This window comes from Antechinus flavipes, chromosome 1, assembly GCF_016432865.1.
Source record: "Antechinus flavipes isolate AdamAnt ecotype Samford, QLD, Australia chromosome 1, AdamAnt_v2, whole genome shotgun sequence".
NCBI lineage: Eukaryota > Metazoa > Chordata > Mammalia > Dasyuromorphia > Dasyuridae > Antechinus > Antechinus flavipes.
Window position 1 is genome coordinate 561,315,401 of NC_067398.1, and position 21,403 is coordinate 561,336,803.

At 35.3% G+C, this 21,403-nt stretch overlaps 1 protein-coding gene across 1 annotated transcript in view; it reads right to left on the minus strand.

Annotated features, from left to right (window-relative positions):
• Positions 1-21,332, minus strand: part of FARS2 (phenylalanyl-tRNA synthetase 2, mitochondrial) — a 631,382-nt gene extending 610,050 nt beyond the window's left edge. The window contains exon 1 of the mRNA XM_051970739.1: positions 21,193-21,332. The gene's annotated coding sequence lies outside the window, so the exon portion shown is untranslated. The remainder of the gene's footprint in view (positions 1-21,192) is intronic.
• Positions 21,333-21,403: the final 71 nt, after the last annotated feature.

Below are 21,403 nucleotides of genomic sequence, written 5' to 3' on the forward strand. Positions count from 1 at the left end.
GATTGCTCTCCAGAATGATTGGATTCATTCACAACTCCACCAACAATGCATCGATGCCCCAGTGGAAAAGAACTTTTAAAGATGCATTATGCTCTATTAAATCAAATATTTTTTGTAATCTATAAACACACAGCAGAATTCTCTTATTCTCTACATGTTTCAATCCAACTATGAAGATATGGTCTGATATAGAAAATCATTTACAAAAGGATATATTTGTAGATCATCATAAAGACATTATAGAAATGAGAAAGTAATTACTGTTTTCTTTCTCAAACTTTCATAAAATTCTACCAGGCTTCAAGGTGCCATTCTATATCCTTTCCTTCCTCTCTCAATCTTCTGGTATCTATGCTTTTTGCCTTTATTCTCTCTTTCCATTCACTTCTGAACCTTTTGTAATCTGCTTTCTGACTTCATCATCCACTGAACATGCTCTCTGCAAAGTTAAGAATAATATCTGTTGTCAAATCCATTTTTTTTCCCCTTAGTTCTCTTCTTTCTTGGCCTCTCTGAAGCATTTGACATTACTGACCACCTTTTCCTCTGGATACTTTCTTCTGTCCTCATTTCATATCATCAATGTTTAGCATAGTTACTAGCATAGTAGACTTTAAGACGTATTTATTGATTTATGGATTGGATGGTTCTCTTTCTACTTATCAGACTACTCCTCAATCTACTTTGCTTCACTGAGCATGAATGTAACCCAGAGCTCTAAGACTTTCTCCTCTTTTCTCTCTCATTAGCTTCCATTGGTTTATTATCTACATACATATATTTGTATCTATGTACATCTGTAGTGTGTATATCCCTATCTCTACCTCTCTCCATCTATATGTCTCTAGCCCATCTCTTTCTTGAGGCATTATTATCAATTGCCTATTAGACTCTTCAAATTGGATGGCCCATAAACCTTTCAAATTAAAACTGCCCAAAAAGGAAAGGATTATTTTTCCCTCAAAAGCAATCCCTCTTCTGAAACTTCTCAATGCTATCCTAGACATCACTATCCATCCCTCAGATTCCTATTTTATGTGTTATACACTGATCCCCACTCTTCTTCATATCCAATATCCCACAAATTCAGTCATTTGCAAATTTTACAGTTTTCACCACCTTCATCCCAGACAATTCTTTTAAGCTATAAATTATACAAAAGTTGCAAATTTGTAGAGAGACTTTCTCACAAAGAACTGTCTACACTGATTAAATCAGAGCTCAGGACACTGACCAATTTCTTAATCTTTTACACCCATCCCCTTCTACCACATCTACCACCATAGTTTGGGTCTTTAATCATCTCTCAACTGGACTTTTCATTAATCTACTATTGTATCTACCTGATTCAGGCTTATTGTTCCTCCAATCCATCCTTCTCTCAAATACCAAAGAACACAGTTGATTTAGATACAGATCTATGTCACTCCTTGCTTTAGTAAACTCCAGTGGTACCATACTGCCTCTAAGATATATGTAAATGCCTTAATTTGTCTTAAAGCCCTCTTTTATTCAGCTTCAACTTATGTTTTTAGGCTCATTACACAGACATAATCCTCCCTGGATTAAGTCAAACTGGCCTTACTGTTCCTCATACTTAACATCATATCATCTCCATTCCCTCCTATTGTTGTGACCCATATGCCCAACTGCATGTGCCCTGCAAAATCATCTCACAGATTTCCATTTTCAACATTCAACTTGGCACCAGCTTCAACATGAAGCCTTTCTTAATCCCTCCAATTGTTAGTGCCCTCCCTTCTTTAAATTACCTGATTATGATTTTGTATTTATTCCATATTTCTATACATGAGCAAGTTGTCTCCTTCTATTAGCTTCTATCTGCCAAGTTCTGATTAATATCATTTGATGATTTCCATATCCATAACCTTCTCATATTCTTTGATAATTATATATTCATATTTATAGAAGCTTTTTATGTGAGAACAAAGCATTGGAAATTGAGGAGATAACCATCAATTGGGGAATGACTGAACAAACTGATGTATGTGATTGTGATAGAATATTATTGTAGTAAAAGAAATGATGAGCAGGATTCTTTCAGAAAAATCTGTAAAGACTCACATGAACTTTTGCAAAATAAAATGATCAGCACCAGCTGCAGGAATAAATAAGAATGTAAACTAAAATATGAGTATAAATACTAAAAATCATTAAAGAATACTTCTTTACACAAAACATTAAAGAAAAAGAGTTTTATTTAAAACTGTATATCTCTATAATGCTCAGTTTAATTTTTTTTTTTTTTTGGCTGAGGCAATTGGGGTTAAGTGACTTGCCCAGGGTCACATAGCTAGGAAGTTTTAAGTCTGGGGCCACATTTGATCTCAGGTCCTCCTAACTTCAGGGCTGGTGCTCTATACACTGCACCACCTAGCTGCCCCGAGTTTTTGTTTTGTTTTGTTTTGTTTTTTTAAATACATATAACAAATTCAACATGATATTTTCTTTTGTGTATGGGGGGGTATTTTTTTTAATTATAGCTTTTTATTTTCAAAATATACACACTGATAATTTTTGACATTCACCTCTACAAAACCTTGTATTCTTATTTTTTCCTTCTCTTCCCCCCCCAAGTTACTGATACAAGAGATGTTAAACACAACATATTTTCAAAGCTATCCTGCTTATTCGTTTCCTTCTAAACTTCCTTCTTTCTCCTGTGCATTTGGTAAATGTTTCAATGACCCACATTTTCCTTATTTATTTTTTGCCAATATTATTCCTATCCTTTCTATCCCTTCCCTTCTCCCCAGAAAAGAAAAACACAACTCTTTTAACAAATAAACAAAGTCAAGCAAAAAAAAATACACACACACACTCACACACAATTGCCATGTCCCTTCTATCTCTTCCCTTCTTCCCATAAAAGAAAAATACAACTCATATAATAGGCAAAAGGAAAAAAATCTACATAATTGCCATGTCCAAAAATGCATGAAGCCATATGAATTGTGGTTGGTCACTTCACTGAGCAGAGTTATGTCTTTCAAAGTTGTTGCTTTTTTTTAATGAAAGCTTTTTATTTTTCAAAACACATGCATGGAAAAAGTTGTTTTTCTTTACAATGTTGTTATATGCATTTTCTCCTGTTTCTGTTCATTTTGCTCTGAATCGGTTTATATTAACTCTAACTTTTCAACATATTTTTCATCCTCCTCCCCAGTGTTTCCTAGTGAGAAATATCCTGACTTGTTGGGGTATGGAAGCCAGAGGCTGACAAATACTATAGACATTTTAATTTTAAGATAAAATATTAAATCGCAATCTATTTTTTGGTATCCCGTGACTTTACACCACTTTTTCGTAGGTCTTTTATTATTATTATTATTATTATTAATTAGTGGTAGGCCTCACTACTTTTGCTTGTTTTCATATCAGCAACTATTCATATATAAAAATTAAGTGCTTCTATTAACTGCAATGCTTATATCAGTTAAAATACTATCTAAATAAATTTTTATTTTTCTAAAGCTGAAAAAGCAATGAGTTGATGCAATGTTGCTCATATTCAGAAACTTCCTAAAAATATCACCATATGCTCTATAGAAAAGTTTGGCTACCTTGGTGACAAGCTGCTAGAATATAAACCCAGAATTTTCACATGCAAAATTCAATTCTGCTTTATAGATCTACTATAAGAATATAGTACACATGTTATAGACAAACCAGTTAAAAGGCATACCAAGATGTATTGATGAAAGCTGAACTGTCACATTTTTCAAGGATGTAGGAAGAAAAGGATCAATTTCAAAAAAATTGTTTAGTGGAAGGTAAGGTGTAGGGAAAAGAAATATTATTTAATCCTTGTAGAAATCTTTCCCTATTATATAAAATACATATGCTATGATAAGATAAGATTAGTAAGGGCCCTTGCTAGAACATCTGGCCAATATTAACCTGTAAGAAATGAATTATTTCCATCACAAATCATTGCTTCAGATAAAATATAATGATCTGACACAACTGCCCTGGGATATAAATGCTCCAAGTATTATTTTCCCTTTTTTTTATAAATGAGAAAACTAGGCTAAAAAAATTGACTGACTAAAGTGTCAGAGGTGAGATAAAATGCTCAAATTCAAGTCTTTCTGATTTTAAGCAGCACTGTGCTGTTCTCCCATTACCATACTAGAAATTCAAGGATAAATTTCTTCAGGAACAGAATGGCTTTAACAATAATAACACAATGGAATTTGATAACTAGTTCAATCTAAGTAATTGTTCATGTCTTAACATTCATCTCTCAAATACTATGTATATGTGTTTAAATGTCTATGTATGCATGTATATATATATATATATATATATATATATATATATATATGTGTGTGTGTGTGTGTGTAAATATTCCAGGTTAGCCTGAGGCAGGGCAATTACTCTTAGTATTTTAAGTTCCCTAAAATTCTTCATTAACAGCAAAGTGTCTCAGAACAGAATGAAGGTGTCTGGTAGGTAAATCATTTTAATCTATCTCGACTGGACCTATGCCCACCATGCAGCTACTATTAACAAAGGCTAGTTGTCACGAAAGAGAAGCTAAGTAAGAGAGATGGCACTGACCACACACAGCATACAGCGGACTGGACCCAGCTGCACAGAATGCATACTTAGGTCTGTAACCTCACCAGCCGAGAGCCCCAACAACAGTACCCAGACCTTGGCTCTGTTTCTCAGTGATAGCCAATGGTTCTTCTCATTTCAGGAATCTGACTGAGATGGGACAGTTTATTATAGTAAGAGAACAACATTCAATTCCATGGCTAGAATATTTCACATAGGATACTATAAACTAAAGAGTAGATGCTCCCAAAGCTCTGTCCGGGGCTGCCTTCTGTTCTCTCTCTATATTCTCAGACTTGGTGATTTCATCAATGTAACCACACACACACACGCACACACACACACACACACACACACACACACACACACACACACAGATATAGTTTCTTTTGAGCTTTGGTCACAAACTGCCTAATGAATGTTTCAAACTAGATGTCTCATAGGCACTCCAAATTCAACATATAAAAAACTGAATTTATCACTTTTCCCTTTAAACCTTCTCCCCTCTGAACTTCCCTCTTTTTTTGTATAATCATCCAGATCTGGAACCTTGACATTATCCCAGACTCCTCCTTCCTCTCCTTCCCCACATTTAAATTGGATATTAAATCTTGTCATTTCTAACACTACAGTTTGTCTAGCATCTGTCTGCTCCTACATAGAAGCAGTGCTATATATCAGATAGAGCAACGGTGTTGACATTAGGAAGAACAAGGTTCAAATCCCACCTAAGACTATCATTTATGTGAGCAACCTAGAGCAAGTAATTTAACCTGTTTCCTCATTTGTATAATGTAAAATGAGATGTCTCAGGGCTACTGTGAGGATAAAATGAAATTATACTAAATTTGAAATGCTTTACAAACTTTACAGCAGTATATTAACCATTATTAATACTGTGAGATAATTACTGTGACCTCACATGGATACTGCTCTGGGTCAGGTTCAAGTGTCTCACCTTTTCAAAAGCCTCTTAATTGGTCTCCCCATGTCATCTCTGCAGAATGACTTTATCAAGAGCAGTGTGTGACACACCAATCTAACTTCCTTTTCAGATACTGTGATCCCATGTATAGATAGAAGGAATGCTGCAAATATAGTTTATTTAAATTTTAACAAAGAATTTAACAAAGTATCTCCTGTTATCTTTGTGGAAAAGACAGAAAGAACTATAAGGATGTACTTATAACTAACTGAATGGCTTGCACTCAGTCTTTCATTCATTCATTCATTTAGCTGAGACAACTGGGGGCAAATGACTTGCCCAGGGTCACACAGCTACGCAATTTGAACTCAGGTCTTCCTGACTTCAGGTCTGGTGCTCTATCCATTGTGCCACCTAGCTGCCACAAACTCAAAATTTTGAAGCCAACTTGGAATCAGGTTTCCAAAAGAGTCACTCTAGTGGTTTTTGCTTGACCCTATTTTGTTCAATACTTTTATCAATGATTTTGATAAGACCTACAATAGAAATTAGTCTTCTCTAAAAATGTAACAAAGCTATCCCTGGAAGCCATCCATTAGCTTATGCCTCTAAGGGCATAAAAGTACTACCAGTGTGGCATAAGGACCCCTCTAATGTGATGGTTGTGGGAAGACTATGCATGTCATCATATTATATATCTTACTGAAAAGACACAGTTATATATTTGCTATGTTAAAGCTCAATAAATTTTTTAAAGCTGTTCAACAACTTATAAATGCCTTATTTTGTCCCCAAATTGAACATAACAGAGTGTTGACATAAGATCTACTTCCAACAGAATAGGTGACATATTTATCAAATTTGCAGGAGACACAAAACTAAAGGGGACAGTTATTACTGGATGATAGAGTCAGTATCCCAAAGGATTTTAGCCTTGATTGTCATACTACATTTAATAGGGGTAAATGTAAAGTAATGACAGGGGTTCAAAAAATCCATCAGAAGTTTAAAAATGAGCATTATTAGGTAACAGTGTATCTGAAAAAGATCTGGAAAATGTAAAGGTCTATAAGCTCAATAAGCCATAAAAAAATAATGAGTCAAGCAAAAAAGCTAAAAAGATTCTGGACTGTACTAAGAATTTCTGTTCTAGCTTCCATTAGAAGGGAATGGTACCTTCTTTGTATTTTACCAAGGTCAGGCCACATCCCACAGTATTTCTAATTTAGAATGAAGGCATCTTCATTCTAAATTAGGAAAGCAAGGCACATCCCTTTATTTTTTGGTAGAGAAGGGAGTTCAGAGGAGTTAAGTGACTTGCCAAGGTCACACAGGTAGTAAGTGGCAGAGATGAACTACAAAGCTAGGTCTCTGGCTCCAAATTCAATGCTCCCCCCACTGTATCACATTGTCCTTTATATTTCTACATTTTTTCAAGAACATTCATAAGCTGGAAAAAATCCACAAGAGCTTTTTTCTACCTGTCCACTCTTGAGTAAGAAGTTCCATAAGCCTCATGCTTTTATCTCCCCATTAATGACACCAATCTGTGATCAATAATACACGGCCCAATTTTATCAGTCCCTGTCTTAGATGAAAGAGTAATTAGGTTGCTTTAAAAGGGCAGGAGAGTAAGATATCAGAGGTCCAAAAGTTAAGAGTCCGTGCTAGATTTTGTGGTCAGTTGAGCCCAGAGAGGAATAAAATTCCAGATGAACTCTTTTTATCAGAAGCATTACATGTAACAGAGATAAGCTAGAAGCATTTCCAACAAGATCAGAAGAAACAAAGACACCCATATCATCGCCATATTCAATATTGTACTATAAATGTTAGCTTTAGCAATAAAAGAAAAAGAAGGAATCAGTGGATAATGAAGAAACAAAATTATGACTGCATTTGACATGACAGTAAACTTAGAGAATTAAGAATACCTGAAATAATCACTTTAGCAAAATTGCAGGATACAAATTCACATAAATCATTAGGATTTCTATATATTCCCAACAAAGCCTAGATGAACTGCTTAATCCAACAGAGTGAATGATGACAGCCAAGAGGGAGAAGTTCATCCATTGCTCATGCCACACTGCATAGTGGAATAAATACTTTGTAGAAATTGCTTTAAGTTTGAGCCCACTATTCTCAGGAACTGAAGTTAAACAGGGGAATATGCCCAGGTATATATGTGGTGTGGGGAAAAGAAAGTATTAGTACATATATTCCTATTTCATCTATTCAGTAAATAAGGCTTTATAAAAGCTTTTTTTTTTCTTTTAGGCAACCAAGATGATGAAGAAAGAACTCTGAGTCTGTTTTATGATGAACAGTTGAAAAAAATAGCAAAATTAAATCTGGATAAGAGAAGGCTCAGGCAGAACATGATAGATAACTGATAGAAAATCTGTCATTTTGAAGAGTTTCAAATCTTTTTTGGGTCATGGACCTCATTGGTAGTAAAGTCTATGAAACCCTTCTGAAAATAAGATATTTAAATGCACAAAATAAAAGACATAGGATTTAAAAAAAAAAAAACAATTATACTAAAATAATGATATCCAAATATTTTTTAAAAGCAAGTTCATGGATTTAAAGTTAAGAACAATTAGATTGGCATTATTCTGTTTGGCCCCAGAGGACACAACCAGGTAAACGTTACAAAGTTACAAAACAATAAATGATGTCAGTGTTTGACTTCAGAAGGGAAAAGTAATAGAAATGAACAAAGATTGCAAAAAGGACATGTAATATTTAGACTTCATAGTTAGAATAAGATCATAGCAATTAGAGCTATCCAAAGGTAGAACAGGTTGCTTTAGGAGGAAGTGGGTTCCTCTTCAAAGGAGGTGTTCAAGCAAAGCTCAAAGGGTCACTTGTCCAACCCATTTTAATGGAGATCACTTTTCGGGTACATGTAAGACTGGATTGCCACTAATTTCTCCACCATGACTCAGGAAGATGATAATTGGGAAAAATTCATCATCCTTCAAGAACCCAACAGCTTTGAGACTCTACTTAATCTATCACCTACTGTCCCTCTTATTAAAGGGTGGGATCACAAACTCCAAAACTTCCCTTTCAGAGAGAGCCCAGGTCTCATCATCTCATTTCTTACTTTTCCACCTAGTTACATTTTGGAAAAGATTGTTTCACCATGCACCTGAAATGACTCCCCAGTTCCTACCTACCCGATTTTTTTTTTGGCTTTCCTTCATGTACTGTAAAGTCCTTAAGAACAGGAAGGGTATTTTTTCATATTTTTATTTCCAGTATTTAGCAAAGTCCTTGGTACATACTAAGTATTTAATATATGTTTAGTGACTGCTTGTGCTTCATTCCAGTACTAAAGTTCTATGTTCTAGAATTAAAATTCTAAAGTTCTAAACAAATTTATTAAAAACTTACATGACACACAAAATAGAAAATTTTGATTTTATCAAATTGAAAAGTTTTTGTACAAACAAAACTAATGCAGATAAGATCAGAAGGGAAGCAATAAACTGGGAAAACATTTTTACAGCCAAAGGTTCTGATGAAGGCCTCATTTCCAAAATATATAGAGAATTGACTCTAATTTATAAGAAATCAAGCCATTCTCCAATTGATAAATGATCAAAGGATATGAACAGACAATTCTCAGATGAAGAAATTGAAAGTATTTCTAGCCATATGAAAATATGCTTCAAATCATTATTAATCAGAGAAATGCAAATTAAGACAACTCTGAGATACCACTACACACCTGTCAGATTGGCTAGAATGACAGGGAAAGATAATGGGGAATGTTGGAGGGGATGTGGGAAAACAGGGACACTGATACATTGTTGGTGGAATTGTGAACACATCCAGCCATTCTGGAGAATAATTTGGAACTATGCTCAAAAAGTTATCAAACTGTGCATACCCTTTGATCCAGCAGTGTTTCTACTGGGCTTATACCCCAAAGAGATACTAAAGAAGGGAAAGGGACCTGTATGTGCCAAAATGTTTGTGGCAGCCCTCTTTGTGGTGGCCAGACACTGGAAACTGAACAGATGCCCATCAACTGGAGAATGGCTGAATAAATTGTGATATATGATTATGGAATATTATTGTTTGGTAAGAAATGACCAACAGGATGATTTCAGAAAGGCCTGGAGAGACTTACATGAACTGATGCTGAGTGAAATGAGCAGGACCAGGAGATCATTATTTATTTCAACAACAATACTATATGATGATCAACTCTGATGGACGTGGCCATCTCCAGCAATGAGATGAACCAAATCAGTTCCAATGGAGCAGTAATGAACTGAACCAGCCACAGCCAGCAAAAGAACTCTGGGAGATGACTAAGAACCATTACATAGAATTCCCAATCCCTATATTCTTGCCTGCCTGCATTTTGGATTTCCTTCACAGGCTAATTGTACAATATTTCAGAGTCCGATTCTTTTTGTACAGCAAAATAACGGTTTGGACATGTATACTTATTTTGTATTTAATTTATATTTTAACATATTTAACATGAATTGGTCATCCTGCCATCTAGGGGAGGGGGTGAGGGAAAGGAAGGAAAAAATTGGAACAAAAGGTTTGGCAATTGTCAATGCTGTAAAATTAAAATTACCCATGCATATAACTTGTAAATAAAAAGCTAATAAAAAAAAGTATATATACTTTAAAATTAAAAAAAATACTTACATGACTAACTTTCATCAGAATTTCTAGTGAAAAGAACTTCTAATATTTTCAAAACAATTCCAACTCATTTTCTCTACCAATATACTACTATTTTTTATTCTAAATACACAACTAAAACTAGGCAGGCAAAAAAAATTGCTCCAAAATAGTCATCTATTATAACTGGCAGGAGGAAAAAAAATGTAGTTATGTTTTGAATCTGTCTTACAATGTGTGAAGGAGGAAAGATTTATTTTCTGTTAAATAAAGTAAAAGGAAAATCTCTTGCTGAAAGGTACTATATTTATAAAATCAACTGTCAATTTACTCATCATTTCAAGGTATCTGCCTACAGCTACGGGAACTCTAAGATGCTGGAACAAGGGATCAATGAAGTTGGAATCTCTATTAGCAATATGCTATGACTAAGTCCCTCAAAATAGATTTTAATTAAGTGTATTTGAAAAGTGCTTATACAGAGTTGCTAATGAGCCTCAGAAGAACCTTCCCAAGAGGAAATTATTCATCTATATGAAGAGACAACTAAAAAAGACCTATTAAACTGGTTATCACTAAGCCTTATCAAAGGGATGTTAATAGGGAGAATTGTAAATGTAGCTTAAAAGACTAAAAGTTATAGTAAAATCAACATTTCAGAATCTCTGAATATTTATACTATATATCAGTAATACATATACTCATTAGCTTTACAAATAAGAAAATTCTATTAAAAATGTGATCAACTACATTAAAATTCAAACATACATGCATGAAATAAAGCTAAGTTATCCAATAAAAATGATACAACATTCATTTACAAAAGCTGTGCAAATAAGAGAGGACTCCATTAAAAATATGACTAGATTAAAATTCAAGTATAGATGCCAGAATATAACCAACTTATACAATAAAAATGCTACAAAAGGTCATTTAAATATTTTATAGCTACACAAAGAATATATAGCATTCAAGACACAAATATGACTCCAGGTCTAAAACGTAACTCTATTCCCAAACTGACTATAATAGGTCAAATTCAAGGTCCCATTTGAATTATATCAACTTTCCAACAAAGAAAGGTGTGTAAGAGCAACCTTAAATAGAAGATAGCACTAAAAAACAAGTGGGAACAATAAAAACAATTAAAGAATATGCACAAACAGCTTAGATCCATTCACTAATTGTGTGAAAAGAATTATTTCTTCATTACACCATAATGAACAAAATTTTTTCTACACAAGCATTTCTTTATAGACTGTTTTGGCAGACAGCTTAAAAAGTAGAGAATAACATATTAGGCAGTCTATTATTCACAAAATAATCCACTGTTTTTAGGGTACTTTAAACAACCCTTTAAACAATAGGAAGTATTGCCAGGCAATCTTTTATATACTGGTCTTATGTAGCTAGATGATGAAGTGGATGGAGCACTAGGCCTGGAGTCAGCCCTCTTTGCCTCAATTTCCTTTTCTATAAAATGAACTGGAGAGGAAAGAAACAAACACTCCTGTATCTTTGCCAAGAAAATCCCAAATGGGGACATTGAAGAGTTGACTCAACGAAAACAAGTGAATTAATAGATTTTTTTTTTTAATTAACAAATTTTCAACTCTCAGGAACAATATTACTATTCAGTAGTACTTGGGATCAATACAGCAATTTTTGAATGCTAACTACTAGTTAGTAATTAATAGCTGAGTTTTGTTGAAAATATAATTTGAAATTTTTTTAAGCTAGCCTACATTTTGCATTTGATTAATCAAACAGAGCTCTCACCATAACTAGAACACATAATCAAAGCATTTTCTAAAAGGAGGCAAGTGGTACTAGGAAAAAACTTGATCTTGGGGAATGGAGTTCAAATCCTAGTTCTACTACTTCCTATCTCTAATGCAGAGAATTCTAAGATCTTTATAGAGCTCTAACCCTTCTCCTGAGATCCAAGAGAATCACCAACATCTCACTAATTAATGGGCACCTCAAACTGACTGTCCTGTATAGATCTCAAACTCAATATATCCAAAACTGAACTCATCTTTCCCCCAAAACTGTCTTCTCTTGCTAATGTACTGGCACTAGTCAGTCAATAAAATTTGCTAAGCATCTACTATAAGCTATGCAATGTACTAAGAAGTAGGGATACAAAAAGAGGCACAAGAGCCCTTAAATACAGCAAAATGTTATGTTTTTTTCGGGCTAGCCACATTGGCAGGATCCTCCACTAACTCAGACTCCCCTCACATTGCAATCCGTTGCCCAGTGTCCTTTCTCCTTCCACATCTCTTCTGCACTCCTCTTCTCTCCACTCACACAGTCAATACACTGATGCAAGTTATCATCATCTCACACATGAACTACGACAATGGACTTCAGGTCAGTCTCTGCCCCAAGTCTCTCCCTACTCCAGCCTATTCTCCATTAGGCAGATAAAGGGATCTTTTTAAAATGCAGGTCACACACACACACACACACACACACACACACACACACACACACACCCGTAAATAAACTCTAGTAGCTCATTAGGTCCAGGATCAAACATAAAATTTGTAATCTCTGCTACTGAGGATCCTGAAGTTAGTGGATCACTTAATAAGGTCCCTGAGTTTTGAGCTGCATCGGGCTAAGCAAATTGGGTGTCTTAATTCTGTCCTGCATCAATATGGTGATACCCTAAGTAGGATCTAAGTCTAGATCAGAAAGAGTCCAAGTTTCAGACTAATCAGCAGTGGGATCAAGCCTGTAAATGTCCACTGCACTTTGAGTTGGGGAAAGAGGAGACACGGTCTCACAACAGACACTGCAAATCAGGAAGAGAAAGGAATAAGTATTTATCAAGAAGGTACTATGTGCCAAACAACGTGCTAAATGCTCTATAAGTACTACCTGATTTCATCTTTTCACAGCATTTTGCAGACAGAGCTTAAGTGACTTTGCTGGGGTCATATAATCAGGAAGTATCTTAGGTTTTCCTGAATCAAAGCCATTCTACATCTCTATTTCAACACAACTGATACCTCTTACTTTAAGCTCAAATATAAAATCCTATTTGATTTCTTTTTTTTTTTTTTTCTTTGCTGAGGCAACTGGGGTTAAGTGATTTGCCCAGGGTTAAGTGTCTAAGACCAGATTTGAACTCGGGTCCTCCTGACTTCAGGGCTGGTGCTCTATCTACTGCACCATCTAGCTGCCCTCATTTGGATTTTATAGAAATTCACAATTTGTCCCCTTTTTTCCTTTCTACTTTTCTTATACGTTTCTCCCTTCCACACACTTTGCCAATCAGTGACACTTACCTTCTAGCTTTTCCTCCTCTCCAATTTCCCAGCCTTGCCTTTTCACTAATAGTAGCCCACACCAGGAATGCTCACCTTCTATTATGCCACTGTTCTCAGTTTCTCTAATTATCCTGACCCAGTCCTGACTCAGTTTCCCTAATTATCCTGCCTCAGTTTCCCTGCTTCTCAGTCCTGCCAAATCTCCCCTCCCTCTTTATCAGAATACTTGATAAGGATAAAATGTTTTAGAATATTAGAATGCTTCTCCCCATCCCAACGTACCAGAATGTCAGATACTCTCTTATTAAGATGCCTCTCCTCATGTCTGGGTGCCTCCCCCTATTATGTCATCCCCTCTACAGAGGCTCACTCCACCCTGTCAGAGTCCCATTCCTGCTCTCAGCACCCTGACTCTGCTCCTGCCTCAGTCTACCCCCTGAGTCTGAGCCATGTGTTTATAGGTCATTGAGAACTCTACTTGTTTGCTGGATTCTTGGAGACGATAGTCTCACTCAGCCCTGGGACCAAACCATGGATCCATTTGGTCCCAGTAAATCTCTCCCTTTTAAATAAATTATTAAATTGTTCTCTAATCTCTATCTTGCCTCAGTTTCTCTGGGATTACATTTTGGAGCTCCCCAGTGAGATGTTAGAAAATGAGTAGACTATATTACTTCTTTGAAATCCTTTTCTCAGGTACAAGACTTCAATTACAGCAATTGGGATATCATTAAATCCTGCTGTTAATGATCAACAATTCATTCGAATGACTGTGGTTATGTAATGGCAAAATTTCCAAATAAAAGTAAAATTTTTAACCAAAAAAAAAAAAAAAAAAAAGAAAAAGAAAATAAGCAGAATTAGAGATAAGAGACTTTCAGGTCTCCCCCTTGGGCCTCAGGGTGGCTGGGGATCTGAATTCTTGTCCTGGAGAGGTGGCCCCCTGGATTTTTTTCAGAGCCTCTGGGAATGAGCAGTTTCCAGCCACAAATGTACCTGAAGCCCCACAGTGGACACCTCGCACAGGAGAGTAAGTCTGTAAATCTGGAAGTCCTAACACCTGTTCTGTTTTGTCTGTATGCTAGCATCTGGATTCTCAGAATTATGAAATGCTGACGGGCATAAATTCTGGGAGTAGGATCTTCTGGACACAGGGGACACTACCTGGTGTCTAAAGACACATCTGGTTCTGTGTGTCAGTTGGCACAACTCTGGGCATTCCAGAGTATAAATCTGGGTGTCTTTTTTTTTTTTTTTTTTTTTTTTAAAGACACCATCTGGCTAAAAAAAAAAAAAAAAAAAAAAGCTCCATTTGGACTCTGGGAGGGGCTGACAACTTCCCTCAGGGTTAGTCTAAAATTTCTAGATAGTCCCTGGTCTGTGTTAAATGGTTTGTTTCATGTTTTTGGCTGTATAATCTTATGTCTGTGTGCTGTTTATCTGTCCTGTTGGTTCAGAGCTCTGCTAAATTAAGAAATTTGGGAATTAGTTAAAATTTACTTGGGATTTTAAACTTTAAAAACTGGTACTCAGGTAGTTTAAATTTAGTTGTGGCTTGAATTGAGCAACCTTAGACAAGGCCTCTGGAAAACAAAAGGAAGTTATGCTTTTGAACTCGGGTGGAGAAAACATCCAATTAGAAATTTTAGGATGGTTTTTAAAATTGTGAAAAATAATTTTACTATTGCCTTTGCATGCCAGATTTGTTCTGAGTATTCTTTTGGGCAGTTTTAAATTGTGGAAATAATTTTACTGTGGCCTATGCAGGCTAGATTTGGTTATCTTTAAATGTAAGATCTCAAGAACTTGTTGGATTGAAGTTCTATTTACTTACCTGAAAGAGGTAAGGTCTCCAATTAGAGTCTGACTTCTCTAAAGAATTCAACACTTGCTAAATTGGAGCTTAGGAAAAGTCCATTGGGAACTCCCCCCTTCCCTTCACTACTTTCAGCTACTTTAAATGTTGGGTAGAATAGGGATTGTTTGTCTTCAAAGGGGAAGTTTAAACCCACCCCCACTGCTCTCTGCTCTAAGGTTAGCTCACCTTCCCTCCCTCCTGCCTCTTTGGAGGTGGAATGGGGAGAAGGGTGGCCACCTGGAATTCCCACACACACTAAGTGTGTACCATTATCTTTCTGCAGAGGCTTGGCTTTGGCAAAAGATTTCAAGAGATAGATCCACTTATAAGTTAATTGATCTATAATTTGGTAGAGCCGTTTCTAAAGGTTTAAAGGATATTTTTAAGAATCTTTCAGATTCTTGTACGTGGAATTGAGTATTCTGTATAAGTTTAATTGATTGTATCTTGAGATTATGCCCATCATTTAAAGGGCTTCTGAAAGTAATAGTTCTTCCTTGTCCTTTTGAAAATGTTTCTGTTAAATATGAAAGATAACTTGTGAACTTTCTGAAACAAATTTATTATTATCAATATGAGGTTATGGTATTTCTAAAAGTTTAAGTTTCAAGAACCTCTTGGATTCTTTTATGTGGCATTTGGATATTCTGTATAGGATAGTCTAAGTTTTAATTGATTGTGTTAGGTCATCCTGAGGTCATTTAAAGATCATCTGAAAATAACTTTTTTTGTCCTTTTGAAAATGTTTCTGTTATGGACAATATATAATTTGGAATATTTGTCTATGTACTAGGTATTTTTAAAAGCAAACTAACTGATTTGTATATTTAATGTTCACTTAGGGGAATATCTACTTAGATATGAAAGAAGTGAACTTACTGAGACAAATTCTTACTGTCATAAATATAAGGTTATGGTAAATATCTGTTTAGGATATGTCTGAAACTTGGTTAATATAATTTGTTATTAGAAGTAAAATTCCTTGGGTTTATAATTAATGCAATTTGGGAGTTTTAAAGCTCCACCCTCTGACAGTTAGTGGGATAATTAACTAGAGTAAAAATAAAGCTACTTTATTGTGTCCTGCTGAAAGTTAAGTTTTAACTGCTTATGTTATGTCCCTGCATTTTTTCCTCCTGTAACTAATTTCTATGATCAAAACAATGGTCAATATAAACTGTTACTGTAATTCAATTATGTCATACCTTGCTATTTCCAATCTGGTTATATGTAATCATTATATCCTAAATACTTGGGCAAATAAGTATTTAGTCTGATCATCTATCTCTTACTGGATATTGTGTCTGTGGATATTCAGGTTTTTAAAGGTTTCTAAATAATGAGAGGGCAAAAGCCTAACTACTCTTTTATCTATTGGGAAGCTGCTGGCCAATTCATAGTGGCCTCTTCACATTTTATATCAGTCTGTTGAATCAAGTAGATTGACAATTTGTCCCTATCTAAATAATCATCTTCATAATCTACTCTAGGAAGAAAAAGTTATCACCTGGTTGCCAGCTACCTAATGATGAGACTTGCTTTCTATTAATACCTAATTACAAAGCAACATAATATTTAAATATATCCAATTCAATAAACATTCAACTCTTACTTCTGGCCAAGCACTGTGCTGGATAATTATAATCTCATTGAGGTCAAAGATCTTCTGTTATTTATCATTTATATTAATAGCTTAATTTGCTGAATCAATAAATGTCTAAATAAATAAGCTATGTTATAATTTTATCACTGTGTGTCAGGTTAACCTTTTGGTAAATTTTATTTGATTGCAATAAACTACTTTTTGGAAGGTGCTACTTAGAGAGCATAGTTATTTGCATATACAAAACCATTGAGAGAATACTGGGTGCACAGACTTAGAAAACTTTCTGTATATTAAAATACAGTCAGTCTAATTTTTGTGAAGATGCATACAGCTCATGATTTCCTGTAAAATTCCTGGGACATATTCATGATATACAAGTGTGAGGTTTTAAGCAGTCCACAATCCTTTGACTTCTTTCATTTCCTAAATCTGAACCATGTTTTAGCGTATATTTCACCACTGCTGCTTGTGCCCACTTTCTTAATGGAGTTATCCACTATTAATCAATGTTTTGACTCTTCTAGAAGTTGTCAAATGCTTCACAGAATTTCTTATAATTCTTTATCCTCTGCAACAGTTGCTTCAATTAGGTGACACAAAGGACACAAGAACGCTGGGTCTGGAATCAGGAGGGACCTGAGTTCAAATGCAGCCTCAAACACTTACTGGCTATGGGATCTTGCATGAATCACAACCTCTGCTTGTCTTAGTAAATCTCAACTGCAAAATAGAGATAATATCTATCTCCCCGAGCTATTATGAGGATCTAATGAGATAATAATTGTGAACGCTTAACACAGTACCTAGCACATTGTGTTATATAAATATTTGTCATTATTATAGAGGCAGCATAGCAGGAAAGACATAAAAACTGCTGGACTTGGAGTCAGAGATTTGGCTTTGAATTCCTACCTCTACTTTGATTATAGAAATGTTAGTCAACCAATCAATAAGCATTTATTAAGTGTCTACTATGTTTCAGGAATGAGTTAATCAATGAACATATTTTTTTTAAAAAGCACAGAAAATAAATCCTATACTCAAGGAGTTCACAGTCTATTTGGAGAGACAACAGGTACATAAAAAATATATACAGAATGAAAACCTTCAATCTTAGAGGGATGGAGCCTAAGATCAAGGCTGAATGGACAAGGCTTCTGGTAAATGGAAGGATCTTATCTGAGACTTGAAAGAAATCAGGGAATTCAGGATATAAAGATGAGGAGGGAAACAAACAGAGAAAATGCCAGGAGGAAGCAGGAAGCTAGTGTTACTAGATCAGAGTATAAGAAGGAGAATAAGGTATAAAAAAGAAAGATAGGAATGGGTAAAGTAAAAATAAGGTCTTTAAAAACCAGAGAATTTTACATTTGATTCTGGAGTTAAAGAGTTAGCCATTAACACTGACTAAAGATCAAAGTGATATGATCAGACTTTATAAAGACTGATTTGACAGATGAATGGAGGATTTATTGGAGGGGCATGAGGCAGAGGAAGCAATCAGCAGGCTTCTGCAATGGCCTAAACATGAAGTGATGAGGCCCTGCATCAGAATTGTGGTAATGTCATAGGAGAGATGTGGGAAAACATGAAAAACATTTTTTTTTAAAACTACAAGGACTGAACTTGAGCACTGAAAGGACATGGGGTATGAGAATAAGGAATTGAGTATGACACCTAGATTTCAAGCCTGGGTGACTGGGAGGATGGTGAGACACTAATAGAGATATTAGGAAAAGGGGAAGTTTTGAGGAGAAAAAAAAAAATGAGTTCCATTTTGGATTTATCAAGTTAAAGATATCTACAAGATATCCAAGTCAAGGTGACAAATGCAATTGAAGATACGAGACTGGAAGTTTGGAGTAACAACACTGGACAAGTAGATCTGAGAGGAAACTTCCAGAGAAATAAACCATAGGGCATAATAAAATGTTGGTGTGAAATAGTAATGAGGGAGAAAAGAAGAAGAGAAAGATTAACCTCACTAATTTCTCTATGCTTCAGTTTTATCACTTGCAAAATGGGGATAACAGGATAATTCATAGTTATAATAAGAATCAAACAAGATGTTTGCAAAGTGTTTTTCAAATCTGACTGTACTGAATCGATGTCAGTTATTATTTTCATGGAATCTTCTTGCTCAAATACATCGTGAATAAGCAAGACACCCCAAGAGAACAATGAAAATATTTTTTCATTGCTTTTGGGTGGCTAATCAAATAAACCTACCAACTCTAGTTTGCCTCTCCAAAAAGAACTTGTGAAGTTGCCTTCAATTTAGAAAGAATTCCTTTTATCTTCAGATTTCATTTACTAAAAAAAATCAGAATTGGGGCAGCTAGATTTTATAGTGGATAGAGTACTAGTCTTGAAATCAGGAAGACCCAAGTTCAAATATGACCTCAAGACCCTTGGACACTTCTTAATCGTGTGACCTTAAGCAAGTCACTTAACCCCAATTGCCTCAGCAAAAATTATACATAAATCAATATTGATTCAATTGATCTAACAATGTCACTGTGGGAGTAAAATGGAGTTTTTTATTTGCTTTTTATTCATAAGTTATTGTGATCAAAGAATTCATTACTTTATGTCCAACCTAAGAATGATGAACGTCTCCATCAGTTAGACTGGTATCTGGAGAATAAACTCAGTTTTCACTGGAAATGGTATTCAAGAGTTTTTTCAATTTAATAAAACATTCCACACTCTGCTGACACAGCCTTCAAGAACTGAGTTAGCTCCATATCAGTTTGAAGCATCTGTTAAAATATGTTATTTTTGATTTCTTATATTTAGAATTTTGTTAACAAGTTCAGATGTAGAATATGAAGTAGAATATCAGCTCCTTGAGGGCAAGAACTGCTTTTCATTTTGTACTATCACTAGGGCCCAATATAGAGCCTTGTAAACATTAAGTACTTAATGAGTACACCTTGGCCAGAAAACAAGTACCAGATATGTAATTTGGCTACCAGGACTTGCCCTAGAAACTGTGTAAACAAAGAAATAAATTAATATTGCCTTTCAATATATGGTAATGAGATAGATATTGCATCTAAAGAGACAAAGAAGAAGGAAGAGGCAATAGCTAGGCCAGGGGTCAGACTCTTACTAGCAGTGTGAACCAGAGCAAGGGACTAGCCCTTTCTCAGCCTCAATTATCTTAGAACCGGAATAACAAAAGACCTGGTAGAATTGTAGTAGGATCAAATGCAATAGTAAGTACTATGAAAATGCTTATCCCTCCCCCATTACTACATCCCGCGTTATGTAAACACAGTTTGTCATTAACATTTTTAGAGATTTTTAAAATCTGCATTTAGTCTTCTCAAGTACAATCTTCATGAGGAAGAGAAAAGTTCACGAAAATTATGTAGCTCAGATGCTAAAATAGTAGAGAAGTTGTATGAATACTTCGATAAAACCCACATTTAATCCACATATACCTCCATACTGTGATGTCTATGCAAAGATTTAGAGAAAAGAATCAAGTATGTCAGGAAACATGGATCACTTTGTTTAAAATTTAAAAAAAGAAATAAAAGACATAATATATATATATATATATATGTTGCATGTCTCTCATGAACACTTTTTTCAAAAAGTGAATTGAGAGGGTTAGATATAAAGGCGCACCAAATAACATGAGATTTCAGGCAGGAAGAGGGGAAAATGAAAAAAGAAAGAAAATTAAAATTATTCTCCTGTTTTGAAGTATAAAACCACAGTCCTATAAAACTAATGTCGTGTGACATTCCGAAACTCATTTAACCATCTGAAAAATGCATGAAGTGCTTTACAACCAACCACATCTGGATTAGAAATGACCCAGGCATTCCTGGTTCTTAGCTCAGCTTACATTCACCTTCACAGCCAAGAGAAAGAAAAATATCATCGGCACAATTTCTAAAGTGGAAGCGTCTAGAAACTAGTCAGTGGTAGGAATGTGCACGTGACGACATCCTGGGGAGGTGACCAAAATGAGTGTTTATCCATCAAAAGCCTGAAGAAAAGGATTTCCTGCGTATCTAGCCTCATTTGTGAACTCTCTGCAGATTCGAACTAAAGTATAAAGAGTTTTTTAAGGCGATAAAAATCTACTGCTGACATGCTCCCCACAAAACAAATGTGACAAGACCGACAAGTGTGACAAGTCTCCTCAAGAGCCAACACAAACACTAGGGAATCCCTGGGGGTCAGAAAAAATCCACGTCCAACTTCAAGATCCCGTTAGTAACCCACGTGAACATTTCCAGAAGGTCGGCTTCGCACTCACCCAACACTCTGTCAGAACAACTCAGACACCGGAAATTTCTAAAACTGGCGATTTAGGAGCAGGTTAGCTCTCTTGAAAGAAATTGAACCCACTGAAGAGCTAATTCTCGTGTACTCTGGGCGCAGCCATCTTGAAACTCACTAATGGGGCCTTTTCTGAAAGGCCCCATAAACAAGTCATCATCAAAAGTGCCTAGACATAATTAAAAGAG